The following is a 15,997-nucleotide window of genomic DNA, read 5'->3' on the forward strand; positions in this document are numbered from 1 at the left end:
TTGCTCTATTGCCTTCTCCGCTGACATTTTTATTTTTCACTCTCTTGAAACCTCCCCCCACTAATTAGTTTAAAGCCCTCTCTACAGCCCTAGTTATTCGATTCGCCAGGATTCTAGTCCCAGCACTGGCCAAGTGAAGTCCGTCCCAACGGAACAGCTCTCTCCTGTCCCAGTACTGGTGCCAGTGTCCCAAGAAGCAAAAACCATTTCTCCCACACCAGTCTTTGAGCCATGCATTTAACTCTCTGATTTTATTTACCTTAGCCAAATTTGCTCGTGGCTCAGGTAGTAATCCAGAGATTATTACCCTTGTGGTTCTGTCTTTTAATTTGGCCCCTAGCTGCTCAAACTCCCTCAGCAGAACCTCTTTCCTTATAGAAACATAGAAGATAGGAGCAGGAGTAGGCCATTCGGCCCCTCGAGCCTGCTCCGCCATTCAATGAGATCATGGCTGATCATTCAAATTCAGTACCCTGTCCCTGCCTTCTCCCCATATCCCTTGATCCCTTTAGCCTTAAGAAATATATCCAAGACTTTCTTGAATATATTTAATTAACTGGCCTCCATCGCCCTCTGGGTGAAGAAATTCCTCCTCATTTCTGTCCTAAATGTCCTACCCCTTATCCTTAGACTATGACCCCTGGTTCTGGACTCCCCGACCATCGGGAACATCCTTCCAGCATCTAGTCTGTCCAGGCCTGACAGAATTTTATAGGTTTCAATGAGATCCCCTCTCAATTTTCTAAACTCCAGTGAGTATAAGCCCAATCGACACAATCTCTCCTCATACGTCAATCCTGCCATCCCAGGTATCAGCCTGGTGAATCTCCGCTGCACTGCTTCCATGGCAAGAATGTCCTTCCTCAGATAAGGCGACCAAAACTGCACACAATATTCAAGGTGTGGTCTCACCAAGGCCCTGTACAACTTTAGCAAGTCATCCTTGTTCCGGTACTCGAACCCTCTTGCTACGAAGGCCAACATACCATTTGCCCTCTTAACCGCCTGCTGCACCTGCATACTTACCTTCAGCGACTGGTGCACAAGAACACCCAGGTCTCTTTGCACTTCCCCTTCTCCCAATCTATTGCCATTCAAATAATAATGTGCCTTCCTGTTTTTGCCACCAAAGTGGATAACCTCACATTTATCCACATTATAGTGCATTTGCCATGTTTCTGCCCAATCACCTAACCTGTCCAAATCGTACTGGAGTTTCATGACATTCTCCTCGCAGCATACCCTCCCACCCAGCTTTGTGTCGTCTGCAAATTTGGAGATATTACATCCAATTCCCTCGTCCAGATCATTAATATATATTGTGAACAGCTGGGGTCCTAGGACCGATCCTTGCGGTACCCCACTAGTCACTGCCTGCCACTCGGAAAATGACCCGTTTATTCCAACTCTTTGCTTTCTGTCCGCCAACCAGTTTTCTATCCAAGTCAATACCTTGCCCCCAATCCCATGTGCCTTAATTTTGCACACTAATCTCTTATGCGGGACCTTATCGAAAGCCTTCTGAAAGTCCAAATACACCATATCCACTGGTTCTCCCTTATCTAATTTACCAGTTACATCCTCAAAAAATTCCAGTAGATTAGTCAAGCATGATTTACCTTTTGTAAATCCATGTTGACTTTGTCCGATCCAGTCACTGCTTTCCAAGTGCTCTGCTATTACATCTTTTATAATGGACTCTAGCATTTTCCCCACTACCAATGTCAGGCTTACCGGTCTATAATTCCCCGCTTTTTCTCTGCCACCTTTTTTGAATAGTGAGGTAACATTAGCTACCCTCCAATCCATGGCTACTGTTCCAGAGTCTATCGACTTCTGGAAGATGACCAGCAATGCATCTACTATTTCTAGGGCCACTTCCTTAAGTACCCTGGGATGTAGATTATCAGGCCCTGGGGATTTATCGGCCTTCAGTCCCATCAATTTTTCTAACACCATTTCCCTACAAATACTGATTTCTTTCAGTTCCACCCTTTCATCAGACCCTATGTTCCCCGGTATTTCTGGGAGGTTATTTGTGTCCTCCTTTGTGAAGACAGAACCAAAATATGCATTTAGTTGATCTGCCATTTCTTTGTTCCCCATTATAAATTCCCCTGATTCTGACTGCAAGGGACCTATGCTTGACTTCACCAATCTTTATCTCTTCACATATCTATAAAAGCTTTTACAGTCAGTTTTTATGTTCCCTGAAAGCTTACTCTCATATTCTATTTTCCCTTTCTTAATTAATCCCTTTGTCCTCCTTTGTTGAATCCTGAAGTGCTCCGAATCCTCAGGATTATTGCTTTTTCCGGCCAATTTGTATGTCCTCTCCTTGGATCTTATGCTATCCCTAATTTCCCTTGTTAGCCACAGTTGAGTTACCCTTTTTGTTTTATTTTTATGCCAAACTGGGATGAACAACTTCTGTAGTTCATCCATTCAGTCTTTGAATGTTTGTCATTGCCTATCCACCGTCACCCCTTTGAGTGCCATTCCCCAATCAATCCTACCCAACTCGCTCCTCAGACCATCGTAGTTTCCTTTATTTAAATTGAGGACCCTTGTTTCTGAGTCAACTACTTCATTCTCCATCTTAATGAAGAATTCAATCATATTATGATCGCTCCGACCCAAGGGGCCTCGTACAACAAGATTGCTAATTAATCCAATCCTTTCTCGTTGCATAATACCCAGTCTAAGATGGCCTGATCTCTGGTTGGTTCCTCGACATATTGGTCCAGGAAACCATCCCGTAAACACTCCAGGAATTCCTCCTCCACAGTATTGTTACCAATTTGGTTGGCCCAATCTATTTGTAGATTAAAGTCACCCATAATGAGTGCTGTGCCCTTATTGCATGCTTCTTTAATTTCCCTTTTAATGCCATCCCCAACCTCCGCCTTACTGTTTGGAGGTCTATATACCACTCCCACTAATGTTTTTTTCCCCTTAGTATTTCTCAATACTACCCATACAGATTCCACATCATCAGAGCTAATATCCTTCATTACAATTGTGTTAATCACTTCTTTAACCAGCAATGCTACCCCACCTCCTGTTCCTTTTTGCCTATCTTTCCTGAATATCGAATACCCCTGGATGTTGAGTTCCTAATCTTGGCCATCCTTGAGCCACGTTTCCGTAATCCCAACCAAATCATATTAGTTTACCTCTATTTGCGCAGCCAATTCATCCACCTTATTACAAATGCTCCTCGCATTAAGACACAAAGGCCTAGAAATTCAGTTGTTTGCGCCAGCCGCTAGCGCCTTAGGAGGAGGAGATGTGGGGCGCTAGGCGGCTAGCGGCCGGGCGCAGCGCGATCTGCGCCTCTCCCCAACTTCAGTAAAGATTTAGCGGTGGCGCAAAGCCTTTGCGCGCGCTCAGCTGTGCGCGCAGATCCTGACGTCATTTCATCGTGCAACGCCCTTTGTGCGCCCCAAACCGGAAATTCAGTGGCGCCGGCCCATTGTGCGCCTGGCGCCCCTAGCGACTGGTAGAGGGGAACGGTTCCCAATCGCTGCGGGGCGCAGGGGGTGCTATTTAAAGGGGACTCCTCCTGCAGTATAAGTGGCAGCCATTTTGTGCCAATCCCTCTGTGTGAGAGACGGATATTTGGAGAGAGACAAAGGCAGGGAGCTTACTGCTTTGACTCAGCGCTCGCACAGGTACTTGTGGCTTCAGGCCAGAGCTTTGCACTTGGATTTCACTTTCAGTGCCATAGCCTTGAGTCGCCACATATAATGGGGGCTGCAATGGGTGGAAACGTTGGCTTTCTGCATTGCATTCAAAGGGATCAGAGACGCCGTGAGAGAGTGCCAGTCATGGCCAGACGGAGATTGGCCAACAGGCGTCGGCACAGGAGGCCTTACCCACCCAGGGTATACTGCCAGCAGTTCTCCTATCTGAACATGTCTGAGGAGCAGTGTGTTCGGAGGATGCGATTCAGAAGGGAGGTGGTCACTGAGATCTGCCACCTGCTTCACAGAGATCTGCAGCCACAACTGAGGAGCAGGACGTCTCTGTCGGTGGCAGTGAAGGTGACGATGGCTCTCAACTTCGATGCCACTGGCTCCTTCCAATCCGCTACTGGGGACATTGCCAACATCTCCCAGTTCGCGGAACATTGCTGCATCCGCCAGCAATGCCCTTTTCAGAAGGAGACGTCAGTACATTTCCTTCCCCATGACCCTGGACAAGCAGCAAGAGCGTGCAATCGGATTTGGAAGAATAGCGGGCTTCCCCATGGTTGAGGGCGTAGAACTGATGAACCAGCAATGGTCAGGCCTTGCTTCAGGGCTGCAGTGTGCAGGGCATGGCAGCCAAACAAGTCGACCCTTCCCCTTTAAGAGCTGACCGGCGCCAGCGTGTCTGTGTAAGATTCGAAATTTTCAGGAATTCAATCACGCAACAAAACAGGGTTGATAAGACAGTTTATTGACCAAGAGAAAGCTTGTACAGAAAAACCTTTGATAAAAGGGGCATACAAAATGGCCACCGGACCTCGTGATCAGTTTCTGGGACCATTTGATTTCGGTTACTGCAAGCCAGACAGGCTTGTGGATTGAGGACAGTGTGATGAAATATGCCATTCATCAGGCACTGTATTCCCTGTGTTTAGTTTAGTTTCAGTTTCATTTCCTTACCTGTATTGTATTGTGTGTAGGGCTCCGCCCATACCTGGCCCCTACTTAAGCAAGCCCCAGCGTGTCTCACAGCAGTACAGCAGATCTCTGGATGAGAGACACTTCACCAATGTGTATTACTTTCTGAGTTAATAAAAGCCTTGCTTTGCTCCGTTAACGTCGAGTCTCGGATTCATTGAGGCACATCAATTTTATTAACTCAATTTTCAATGCAATGGACCAACTCTTGAAACCCGAACGTTTGGATTTGGACCCGCATGCTTCGGACGCATCGGCACGATTCGGACACTGGTTTAAGTGTATGGAATTCTTCCTGGACAATTCCGCAGCCATCACAGGCGCTACGGACGCTGAGAGTATGAAACTCGGAATCCTGCGGAATTGGGTAAGCCACCAGGTTTACCCCCTCATCCAAGACGCCGACATGTACCCGGCCACCTGCGACATCCTAAAGGCGCATTACCAGCAGCCTACGAACGAGGTGTACGCTAGGCATCTGCTCGCTACTCGCACACAGCGACCTGGGGAATCGCTGGATGAGTTCCTAGTCACCCTGAAAACGCTTGGCAAAGACTGCAAGTGCCAAGATGTAAAAGCCGCAGTGTACACTGACGAGTTTGTTCGTGATGCCTTTATCGCAGGCCTCAGCTCCACTTACATCCGGCAGAGACTACTGGAAAAAACGGGATTGGACCTGAAACAGGCTGTGGACACAGCGCGATCCCTGGATGTGGCCCAGAGAAACCCGGACGCCTACTCTTCGGCCCGCGCCGCCCACGCTGCCACGTGTGCACCAAGGGCGCCGCCATCTTGGAAGGCATCTTCCCCACCCGGCAGCCCGACACCGTCGGGGCCCCGCTCTCCCCCCAGAAGCCCTACGACAGCCGCGACACGTCGGGGCCCCAACTGCTACTTCTGCGGGCAGCCGAAGCACATCAGAAACCTGTGCCCGGCGAAAGGCACCACCTGCTTTAAGTGCGGTAAGAAGGGGCACTTCGAGAAGGTGTGCAGAGGGAACCCCGCTGGAAAACCCGCCACCGCCGCGTGTGCGCCGTGGGAACGGCCATCTTGGACGCCATCTTGCCCGACCTCGTGGGGTCCGCCATCTTGAGAGCAGACAGCGTGGACGCCAACTTGTCTCGATCAGGGCCCTACAGTGGCATCGGTCACAGTGGACCAGACCAGACCGCACCCGCTATCCAAATCAATGGTGGACATCAAGGTAAACGGGTGCGGGGTTAAATGTTTAATTGACAGTGGAAGCACGGAGAGTTTTATCCACCCTGAACTAGCACAACAACTCTCTCTAACGGTGGTCCCTGCTCGGGGCACCATCTCTATGGCTGATAAAACCCAGACATCGACCATTATGGGTTACTGCGCGGTACAATTGTCCGTTAACGGAACTGTATACGATAATTTTAAATTACTAATCATGAAGAATCTATGTGCGAGCGTGATCTTGGGCCTGGATTTCCAGTGCCACCACCAAAGCATCACGCTCAATTACGGTGGGTCCCAGCCGCCCCTCACAGTGTGCGGTCTGGCTACCCTGAAGGTAAAGCCGCCTTCGCTATTCGCGAACCTTACTCCCAACTGCCAGCCAATAGCGACCAAAAGCAGGAGGTACAGCTGGGAGGACAGGCGGTTTATCACGACCGAGGTAGACAGGCTCCTGAAGGAGCGCATTATCGAACGCAGCAACAGCCCGTGGCGCGCCCAAGTGGTGGTGGTGAGGGGTAGCGAGAAGAAGCGGATGGTGATAGATTATAGCCAGACGGTTAATCTATACACCCAGCTAGACGCCTACCCGCTACCCCGCATATCCGAGATGGTGAACCAAATCGCCCAATACCGGGTGTTCTCCACCATCGACCTCAAGTCAGCGTACCACCAGCTCCCTATCAGACCAGAGGGCCGCCCGTACACCGCCTTCGAGGTGAACGGACGCCTCTACCAATTCCTCAGAGTCCCCTTTGGGGTGACGAATGGGGTCTCGGTCTTCCAGAGGGAGATGGACCGCATGGTCGATGACCACCACTTGCAGGCAACCTTCCCCACCTCGACAACGTCACCATCTGCGGTCACAACCAGCAGGATCACGACTCAAACCTCGAGAGGTTCCTGAAAACCGCACAAAAACTCAACCTCACTTACAACGAGGACAAGTGCGTTTTCAACACCACGCGCCCCTGCATACTAGGCAGCGTGGTGGAGAATGGGGAAATCGGACCAGACCCCGACCGATTGCGCCCCCTACGGGAGCTCCCCCTGCCCAACACTCCCAAAGCCCTGAAAAGGTGCCTGGGGTTATTTTCTTATTATGCCCAATGGGTCCCCAACTACTCTGACAAAGCCCGCCCCCTCTTGAAAGCATCCTCTTTTCTGCTCTCTGCTGAGGCCCACGCCGCCTTCAAAAGCATTAAGCGGGATATTGAGCGGGCCACGCTACAGGCAGTGGACGAGAACACTCCCTTTCAAGTGGAAAGTGATGCATCTGACTTTGCCTTGGCGGCCACCCTCAACCAGGCGAGGCGGCCCGTAGCTTTCTTCTCGAGGACCCTCCAAGGGCCCGAGATCAGACACTCCTCCGTGGAAAAGGAGGCCCAAGCCATCGTGGAGGCAGTGCGCCACTGGCGCCACTACCTAGCCGGCAAATGCTTCATCCTACTTACCGACCAGCGGTCGGTAGCGTTTATGTTCAATAATAAACAGAGGGGGAAGATTAAAAATGATAAGATTCTTAGGTGGCAGATCGAGCTCTCCACCTTCGAGTATGACATCATTTACCGGCCAGGGGCCCTTAATGAATCCCCCGACGCCCTCTCACAAGGGATGTGTGCCAGCGCCACCGGGGATCGGCTACAGACCCTCCACAACGACCTCTGCCACCCAGGGGTCACACGGCTGTTCCACTTCATAAAGTCCCGCAACTTACCCTACTCGATTGAGGAAGTTCGGTCTCTGACCAGGAACTGCCGCACTTGCGCTGAGTGCAAGCCTCGGTTCTACCGCCCAGATAGAGCCCACTTAATCAAAGCTACACGGCCCTTTGAGCGGCTCAGCTTAGATTTCAAGGGACCCCTCCCGTCAGTCGACCGCAATGTTTACTTCCTGAACATTGTGGACGAATACTCCCGTTTCCCATTCACCTTCCCCTGCCCAGACATGACCAGCGCCACGGTCATTAAATGCCTCAACAGCCTGTTCTTCCTGTTCGGTATGCCGAGCTACATCCATACGGATAGGGGGGCGTCCTTCATGAGTGAAGAGCTACACCAGTACATGCTGTCCAGAGGGATCGCCACGAGCCGTACCACCAGCTACAACCCCCAGGGTAACGGCCAGGTGGAGCGAGAGAACGGGTCAGTATGGAAAGCAGTCACTCTAGCTCTAAGGACCAAGGGCCTCCCTATCTCCCGCTGGCAGGAAGTCCTCCCAGATGTGCTCCATTTGATACGGTCGCTATTGTGTACTGCCACTAATGCCACGCCTCATGAACGAATGTTTGTCTTTCCCCGGAAATCCACCTCAGGCGTATCCATGCCGTCATGGCTCTCCACCCCAGGTCCGGTATTTGTACGAAGGCATGTGAGGGGCCACAAGACGGACCCCCTCATGGAGTCAGTGCACCTACTCCACGCCAACCCCCAATACGCGTATGTCCGGCACGCCGATGGAAGGGAGGACACCGTGTCCATAAAAGACGTCGCCCCAGCCGGTAACGACAACAACCACGACAACAACAGCAACAACGATCACAGCAATTCTTACCCACCCACTATCCTTTCACCACCCCCGGTAGAACATCGACCAACGGTGCCCCCACCAACTACCCCTTCAACAACCCTGGCGGCGCCCCCGGCAGAGACCCAGGAGGCCACCGGGGACACCCAGCCGTCACCCGCGGCACCACAACAGCTACGTCGGTCACAGAGGACTATCAAACCCCCGAACAGACTAAATCTGTAGAAGGGGTGAATGTGATGAAATATGCCATTCATCAGGCACTGTATTCCCTGTGTTTAGTTTAGTTTCAGTTTCATTTCCTTACCTGTATTGTATTGTGTGTAGGGCTCTGCCCATACTTGGCCCCTACTTAAGCAAGCCCCAGCGTGTCTCACAGCAGTACAGCAGATCTCTGGATGAGAGACACTTCACCAATGTGTATTACTTTCTGAGTTAATAAAAGCCTTGCTTTGCTCCGTTAACGTCAAGTCTCGGATTCATTGAGGCACATCAGACAGTAAGCCCGCGAAAGCCAGTATCGGGAAACAGAAACTCAGGGAACTGAGCGTACATATTAATTGGATTCTAAGTACAAGACAGTTTCAGGTAACAGGATGGGGCCCATCAAGAAATGGGCGGACAATTGAATGAACACTTAAACCCATTTACTGTACAAAGGAAAGACCGTTTAACAGCCATCAAGGGCAATCTCCAGACCGATCAATATGCGAACCGAGTTACGGTGACAAAGTAAAAGACATTATCGGCCAGGAAGGCCAGTTAAGCTATCACCGGCTCCCGTTACAAGACAAAGCGCCCCGGCAGAGATTTCTCCCCGCCAAAAATATTACAAAGACTGGACTATGATTAGGCGGGAGATAAGACTGTCCCAAATAGGTATAACTATGGATTGAAAAGTCCATCAGGACGCTTTACGCTTCAGAATTTCATCAGGACGCTTCGCTTCTTCTACGATTCTACGCTTCGCTTCGGGAACTCGCTTCTTCTACCTCAGCAGCTTCGGAATTCGACCAGGACGTTTTCAGGCAGGCAAGGCTCGGTGACGACGGGAAGACGACGAGGGTGGCCCGGGTACTGGTGTCGGGAGATCATCGACGACCCAGGCCGAAGGAGAAGACACCCTCAGGAAAACCGACGAGCCAGGCGGGAGCGAGAAATAAAAGACACTCCGGGCCTAGCACTCCCGTGCCTCAACATCCCATTCTCAGCTTCCCAGGAATGGACTTTCCCATGTGCATCCAGTTCTCCAACAACTTTTAACGGATTCAGTCATGACGAGCGCTCATCGAGGCTGTGTCCACTGCCTCATCGCCTGAGAGAGAGAAAAACAAACTGCGCCAGAAGTTTCCAAATCCACATGACGACGGAAAGCTGTGCCAAAGGGGCTGCGAACCCCTCTTTTGTGAATCTGAAAGTGGTGAGCATGATTCCGAGTTCCTCAAGTCGAAACTTAGTCTAGGTCTAGGGGAGGGGGTAAGGGTAATCGTAATGTGTTTCCCCTTTTACGATGTGCCGTGTGTTCCCCATTTCCATAGAGTTAAGTTTATAGATATGTGTATGCTTGTAGTTACATTAATCTGTGCTTATGACATGTATTTCTTAATGCTGCAAACTGTTTAATAATAAAAGCATCCATTTCGTGCTATTCAACCTGGTCTATTGAGTTTTTCTCTGCACTACAGTTCCCTGCACCTAAGTCCAAGGTCTAGAACCGTAGGGGAGAGTGGGTCGAACCACTCAAGGGTAATTATTGCACGAAGCCTGGTAGGAGACCAGAACGAGCAAGAGAAACCCCCTACATCTGCCTTCATTGAGCAACTCGCCGCACCTGTGCTGCGCCCGTCCTCGGTGTTAGCGCCCCGGATCGCCGGCTTAGCGCCTAATGATAGTCGTGCATCGCCTGCTTTAGCGCAGCAGCAACCTCTTGGGGCGATGCAACTGAATATCGGCGAAGGTGGCGCGAAGTTGCGCCGGGCGCAAACTTTAGCGGCCGCCCGGCTGTAGCGCCCCAAATGTGGCTATACTGAATTTCTAGGCCAAAGCCTTCAGGCTTGTTTTTTTAATGCTCTTAGACCTATTAGAATTATTATTTACTGTGGCCACGTTTGATTTAAACCGTTGATTTCTCTGACTGCCACTTTTGTTTTTCTCCTTCCTATCTTTTGCTTTTATCCTTGTTTCCCTTTCCTCTGTCTCCCTGCTGAGGTTCCCAACCCCCTGCCATTTTAGTTTAAACCCTCCCCCACAGCACTAGCAAACAAACCCCCTAGGACATCAGTTCCAGCCCTGCCCAGGTGCAGACCGTCTGGTTTGAACTGGTCCCACCTCCCCCAGAACCGGTTCCAATGTTCCAGGAACTTGAATCCCTCCCCCTGGCACCATTCCTCTAGCCACGTATTCATCTGAAGTATCCTTCTATTTCTACTCTGACTAGCACGTGGCACTGGTAGCAATCCTGAGATTACTACCTTTGAGGTCCTGTTTTTTAATTTACCTCCTAACTCCCTATATTCCGCTTTTAGGACCTCATCCTGCTTTTTACTTACATCGTTGGTGCCTATATGCACCACGACAACTGGCTGTTCACCCTCCCCTTCCAAGATGTTCTGCAGCCGCTCGGAGACATCCTTGACCCTTGCACCAGGGAGGCAACACACCATCCTGAAGTCTCGTTTGCGGCCGCAGAAACACCTATCTATTCCCCTTACAATTGAATCCCCTATCACTATAGTTCTACCACTCTTTTTCCTCCCATTCTGTGCAGCAGAGCCACCCCTGGTGCCAGGAAGTTGGCTGCTGCTGCCTTCCTCTGATAAGCCATTCCCCCCAACAGTTCTCAAAGTGGTGTATCTGTTGGAGAGGGGGATGGCCACAGGGGACCCCTGCACTACCTGCCTGCGCCTAGTACTCTGCCTGTTGGTCACCCGTTCCCTTTCTTCCTGTCCAACCTCTACCTGTGGTGTGTCCAACTCCCTAAACGTGCTATTCACGATGTCCCGAGCATCGTGAATGCTCCAGTATGCATCCAATCGCAGCTCCAGCGCTGCAATGCGGTCTGTCAGTAGCTGCAGCTGGGTGCACTTCCTGCACACGTAGTTGTCAGGGACACAGGAAGTGTCCCTGAGTTCCCACATATCGCAGGAGGAGCAGATCACGGGGCTGGGCTGTCCTGCCATGATTTACCCTTTAATTAATTGAGTTTAAATTAAATCAATCAATCCCACTAATTACATTACAGTTAAATAGTTTTACCAACAGTCCCCGCTACACCAGAGAGACCTTAGAAACTATAAACCAGAGTTAAAGTTTAAAAAAGAGAGAAATACTCACCAACCAATCACTTACCTGCTTCCTGCTGACGTCACACTTTGACTACTTTTTACCTCTCTCCCCTGCTGCTGAATTGGTCGGGCCTCGCTGCTGCCGCCGCTTTTAAGCTCTGCCGATGCTGCTCTCTCCCAGGTCCAGGTCCAGGCTCTGTGGTCGGTCCTCGCTGCTGCCGCCGCTTTTAAGCTCTGCCGATGCTGCTCTCTCCCAGGTCCAGGTCCAGGTCCAGGCTCTGTGGTCGGGCCTCGCTGCTGCCGCCGCTTTTAAGCTCTGCCGATGCTGCTCTCTCCCAGGTCCAGGTCCAGGCTCTGTGGTCGGGCCTCGCTGCTCCCGCCGCTCTTAAGCTCTGCCGATGCTGCTCTCTCCCAGGTCCAGGTCCAGGCTCTGTGGTCGGGCCTCGCTGCTGCCGCCGCTTTTAAGCTCTGCCGATGCTGCTCTCTCCCAGGTCCAGGTCCAGGCTCTGTGGTCGGGCCTTGCTGCTGCCGCCGCTTTTAAGCTCTGCTGATGCTGCTCTCTGCCAGGTCCAGGTCCAGGCTCTGTGGTCGGGCCTCGCTGCTGCCGCCGCTTTTAAGCTCTGCCGATGCTGCTCCCTCCCAGGTCCAGGTTCAGGTCCTATCTATGTCGTTGGTACCAACATGGACCACGACAACTGGATCCTCCCCCTCCCACTCTAAGTTTCTCTCCAGCCCAGAGGAGATGTCCTTAACCCTGGCACCGGGCAGGCAACACAGCCTTCGGGACTCTCGCTCTTGGCTGCAAAGAACCCTATCTATCCCCCTAATGATACTATCCCCTACCACTACGACATTTCTTTTTACTCCCCCCACTTGAATGGCCCCCCGTTCCACAGTGCTGTGGCCAGGTTGCTCATCCTCCCTGCAGTCCCTGTTCCCGTCCTCACAGGGAATAAGAGCCTCGAACCTGTTGGACAAGAGCAAGGGCTGCGGCTCCTCCAACACTACCTCCTGGATCCCCATACCTGCCTCACTCATAGTCACACCCCCCTGTCCCTGACCACGGACTACATCTGAGTTAGTTAACCTAATTGGTGTGACTACTTCCTGGAACACAGAGTCCAGGTAACTCTCCCCCTCTCTGATGTGTCGCAGTGTTTGAAGCTTGGACTCCAGCTCATCAACACGGAGCCGGAGTTGCTCGAGCAGCCAACACTTACTGCAAATGTGATCACCGTGAGCATCAATGGTGTCCACCAGCTCCCACATATTGCAGCAGAAACACATCACCTGCTCTCCCATTCTATGTAATTAATTAAATTTATTATTATTATTTTTAAATACCCTCTGCCCCGATTCTAGATGATGACTATCACACTTCTATTTAATTGAACTTACCAACTTATAAAGGTTTAAACCAGAGTTAAAGTTTAAAAAGAAATACTCACCAACCAATCACTTACTTGCTTCCTGGTGATGTCACACTTTGTTTACTTTTTACTTCTCTCCCTCTCTGTGAGATTGGAGACTGGTAAGCCTACCTGGTCTCTTGGCGCCTTTTATAGCCCCACTGCTGCCATGTGTAAACCCTGTGTTGGGGGTATCGCCTCCGGTGCTGTGCAGCCCTGCGCTGATGCCCTGTGTCCTGTGCAGCATCAGGTCGTTGAGGAGAAGGTTGGTGGTGTTGTCATTCGTGCTGCTGGTGTGCCTGGTGCTGCTGGTGTTGGGGCTCATCGTGCTCTGATCCTGAGGACCAAGGTGAGACAGTATAAACAGCACCCATGCTGATGTAATAGATGGCAGGTCAAGTAGAGATGACAGAAGCAATCTGTCAATGGTGTGATAAATGGTACCAATAAGGTGGCAGTGAATCCCGACTTTGCTGAAAAGACTTGCAACCTCTAGAAAGCTAAATCTGTGCTGACAATGCACTCAGCAACAATATCTGCCTTAGGAAAGTGACCAGGTGTCAGGTGGGTGTTTTTATTGTACGTTTCATGCTGTGCACTAATGAGGTGAATCAATGGCCACTCAACTTCCGCCTCAGGTTGACAGATGTGGTTTCCGAGCTGCATGATTCCCGTGCTCATCCCGGGAAATTTGAAAAGTAGGGTTAAAAAGACTCCTAAGGGCTTGACAAGTACCTCATAATCATCTGAATTAGCTCGGCTGCCTCTGCCATTCGGGTCGCTGCCGCGCTGGCAAAAGCACCCGAGGGAAAGGGGTGCGGTCGGGATGATGGTGGGTTTCTGACCCGCTACAACTTATTTCAAATTTCCCACCTGACCCGCCTCCAATCGTGCCTGCACGGACGCCAGATAATTCCGGCCATACAGTATAAAACATGGAAGTTATGCTAAAGCTTTACATCACTGGTTGGACTGCAGCTGGAGTATTGTGTTTAATTCTGGGCACCACATTTTAGGAAGGTGTCAATGCCTTGGAGAGGGTACAGAGAGGATTTACTAGAATGGTACCAGGGATGAGGGACTTCAGTTATGTGGAGAAACTAGAAAAGCTTGGATTGTTCTTCTTAGAGCAGAGAAGGTTAAGGGGAGATTTGATAGAGGTGTTTATAATTATGAGGGACTTTGATAGAGTAAATAAGGAGAAACTGTTTCCACTGGCAGGAAGGTCAGTAACCAGAGGACATAGATTTAAAATAATTTGCAAAAGAACCAAGGGCAAGATGAGAAGAATTTTTTTTACACAGCAAATTGCTATTATCTGGAATGCAATGGCTGAGTTGGTGGTGGAAGCAGATTCAATAATAACTTTCAAAAGGGAATTGACTACATGCTTGAAAAGAAAAAAATTGCAGGGCTATGGGGAAAGAATGGGGCATGGGTTTAATTGGATAGCTCTTTCAAAGAGTTGGCACAGGCACAGTGGGCTGAATGACCTCCTTTTGTGATGTATGATTCCATAATCGACTCCATTAAAAAGCTGGATAAATATCAGGTTAAGAACAAAATTGAAATTTTAAGGATAAGATTTCACATAAATTGTCAAATAGTCTATGGAACAAGATGTGTTGCTGAGAAATACGATGTGTTAAGTGCAAATAGCTATAATTTAATATCCTGCAGTTTCACTGGACTATCTTAAGGCATCAAGCAGAAATTTCACAGAGCTTTGGAAACTTGATCTATGGTTATTCAATGTCTTCAAAGATTGTATAAACTGGGTAGAGTCCTTGAAAGGAATGGGCTTCATGGCCCAGATAGTTTATTTATGTTCCAGGTTCTTTAATGTTCTTTATCACTCAACCACTTTTAAATGTCAAGTTAATTTTATTGATCAGTGCTAAGACATGAGACTATTTCAATCATTTGTGTTATAGATTTAGGTGCTTCATAACAACATATAATGAGGCTAGTGATACATGATAATATAAATGATGAAGTATCACAGATTTCCATTCATTACAACTAAATTAGCCTTGTGAGATTATGATACATGAGTGAAATGGTACACTGCACCAGCATTTCCACAAAATGTGACGGGAATGAATATATTTTTAGAGTCCATTAGTCAGATATTGAATGAATTTTGGTTCAGCATAACAAGAGTTGATGATATGTGGCCACTTTCAGGTGGAGTACTTTTCTTAATTGCAGAGTGGTGAAGTTGCCAAATTTGGCCACTAGAAAGAGTGTAATCAGCTGTAATTAATTTAGCCTCATTTCCTGCTTGCAGAAAGAGAATAGGTTGAAACTATTTCCTAGTCACTTTAGAAAATGTCAGGACAATCTTAAGCCATCTCAGGTAAATATTGTTCAAAAATCAAATACATGTTGATAAGACTTACCCAGTGAATGTTTATATGTTTTGTTACATTAAAGTGATGTTCCCCAGGGATCTGTTCTGAGACCTCAATTTTTCACCACTTTTATTAATGACTTGGTTGTATCTCCAAGTTTGCAGATGACACAAAATTAGGAGGGACAGTAAGTAGTTCAGATGGGAGCAGGAAGTTGCAAAGGACATAGACAGATTAAGTGAGTGGGCAAAGCTATGGCAGTGGGAGTTTAATGTCGGCAAATGTGAGGTCATCCACTTTGGACCTAAGAAAGATAAATCGGAGTGTTTTCTACATGATGTGATACTAGGAACTGTAGCGGAGCAAAGAGATTTGGAAGTTTAAATACACAAATCATTTCAAGCAAGTCAACAGATACAAAAAGTAATCAAAAAGGCTAATGGAATGTTGGCCTTTATCTCAAAGAGGCTGGATTACATAGGGGAGGAAGTTATGCTTTAGTTGTATAGAGACTTGGTCAGACACCATCTGGAGTACTGTGTTCAGATGTG

The sequence above is a fragment of the Somniosus microcephalus genome, chromosome 6, assembly GCF_052327205.1.
Source record: "Somniosus microcephalus isolate GS21.2 chromosome 6, FLI_Smic_1.0, whole genome shotgun sequence".
NCBI classification, from domain to species: domain Eukaryota; kingdom Metazoa; phylum Chordata; class Chondrichthyes; order Squaliformes; family Somniosidae; genus Somniosus; species Somniosus microcephalus.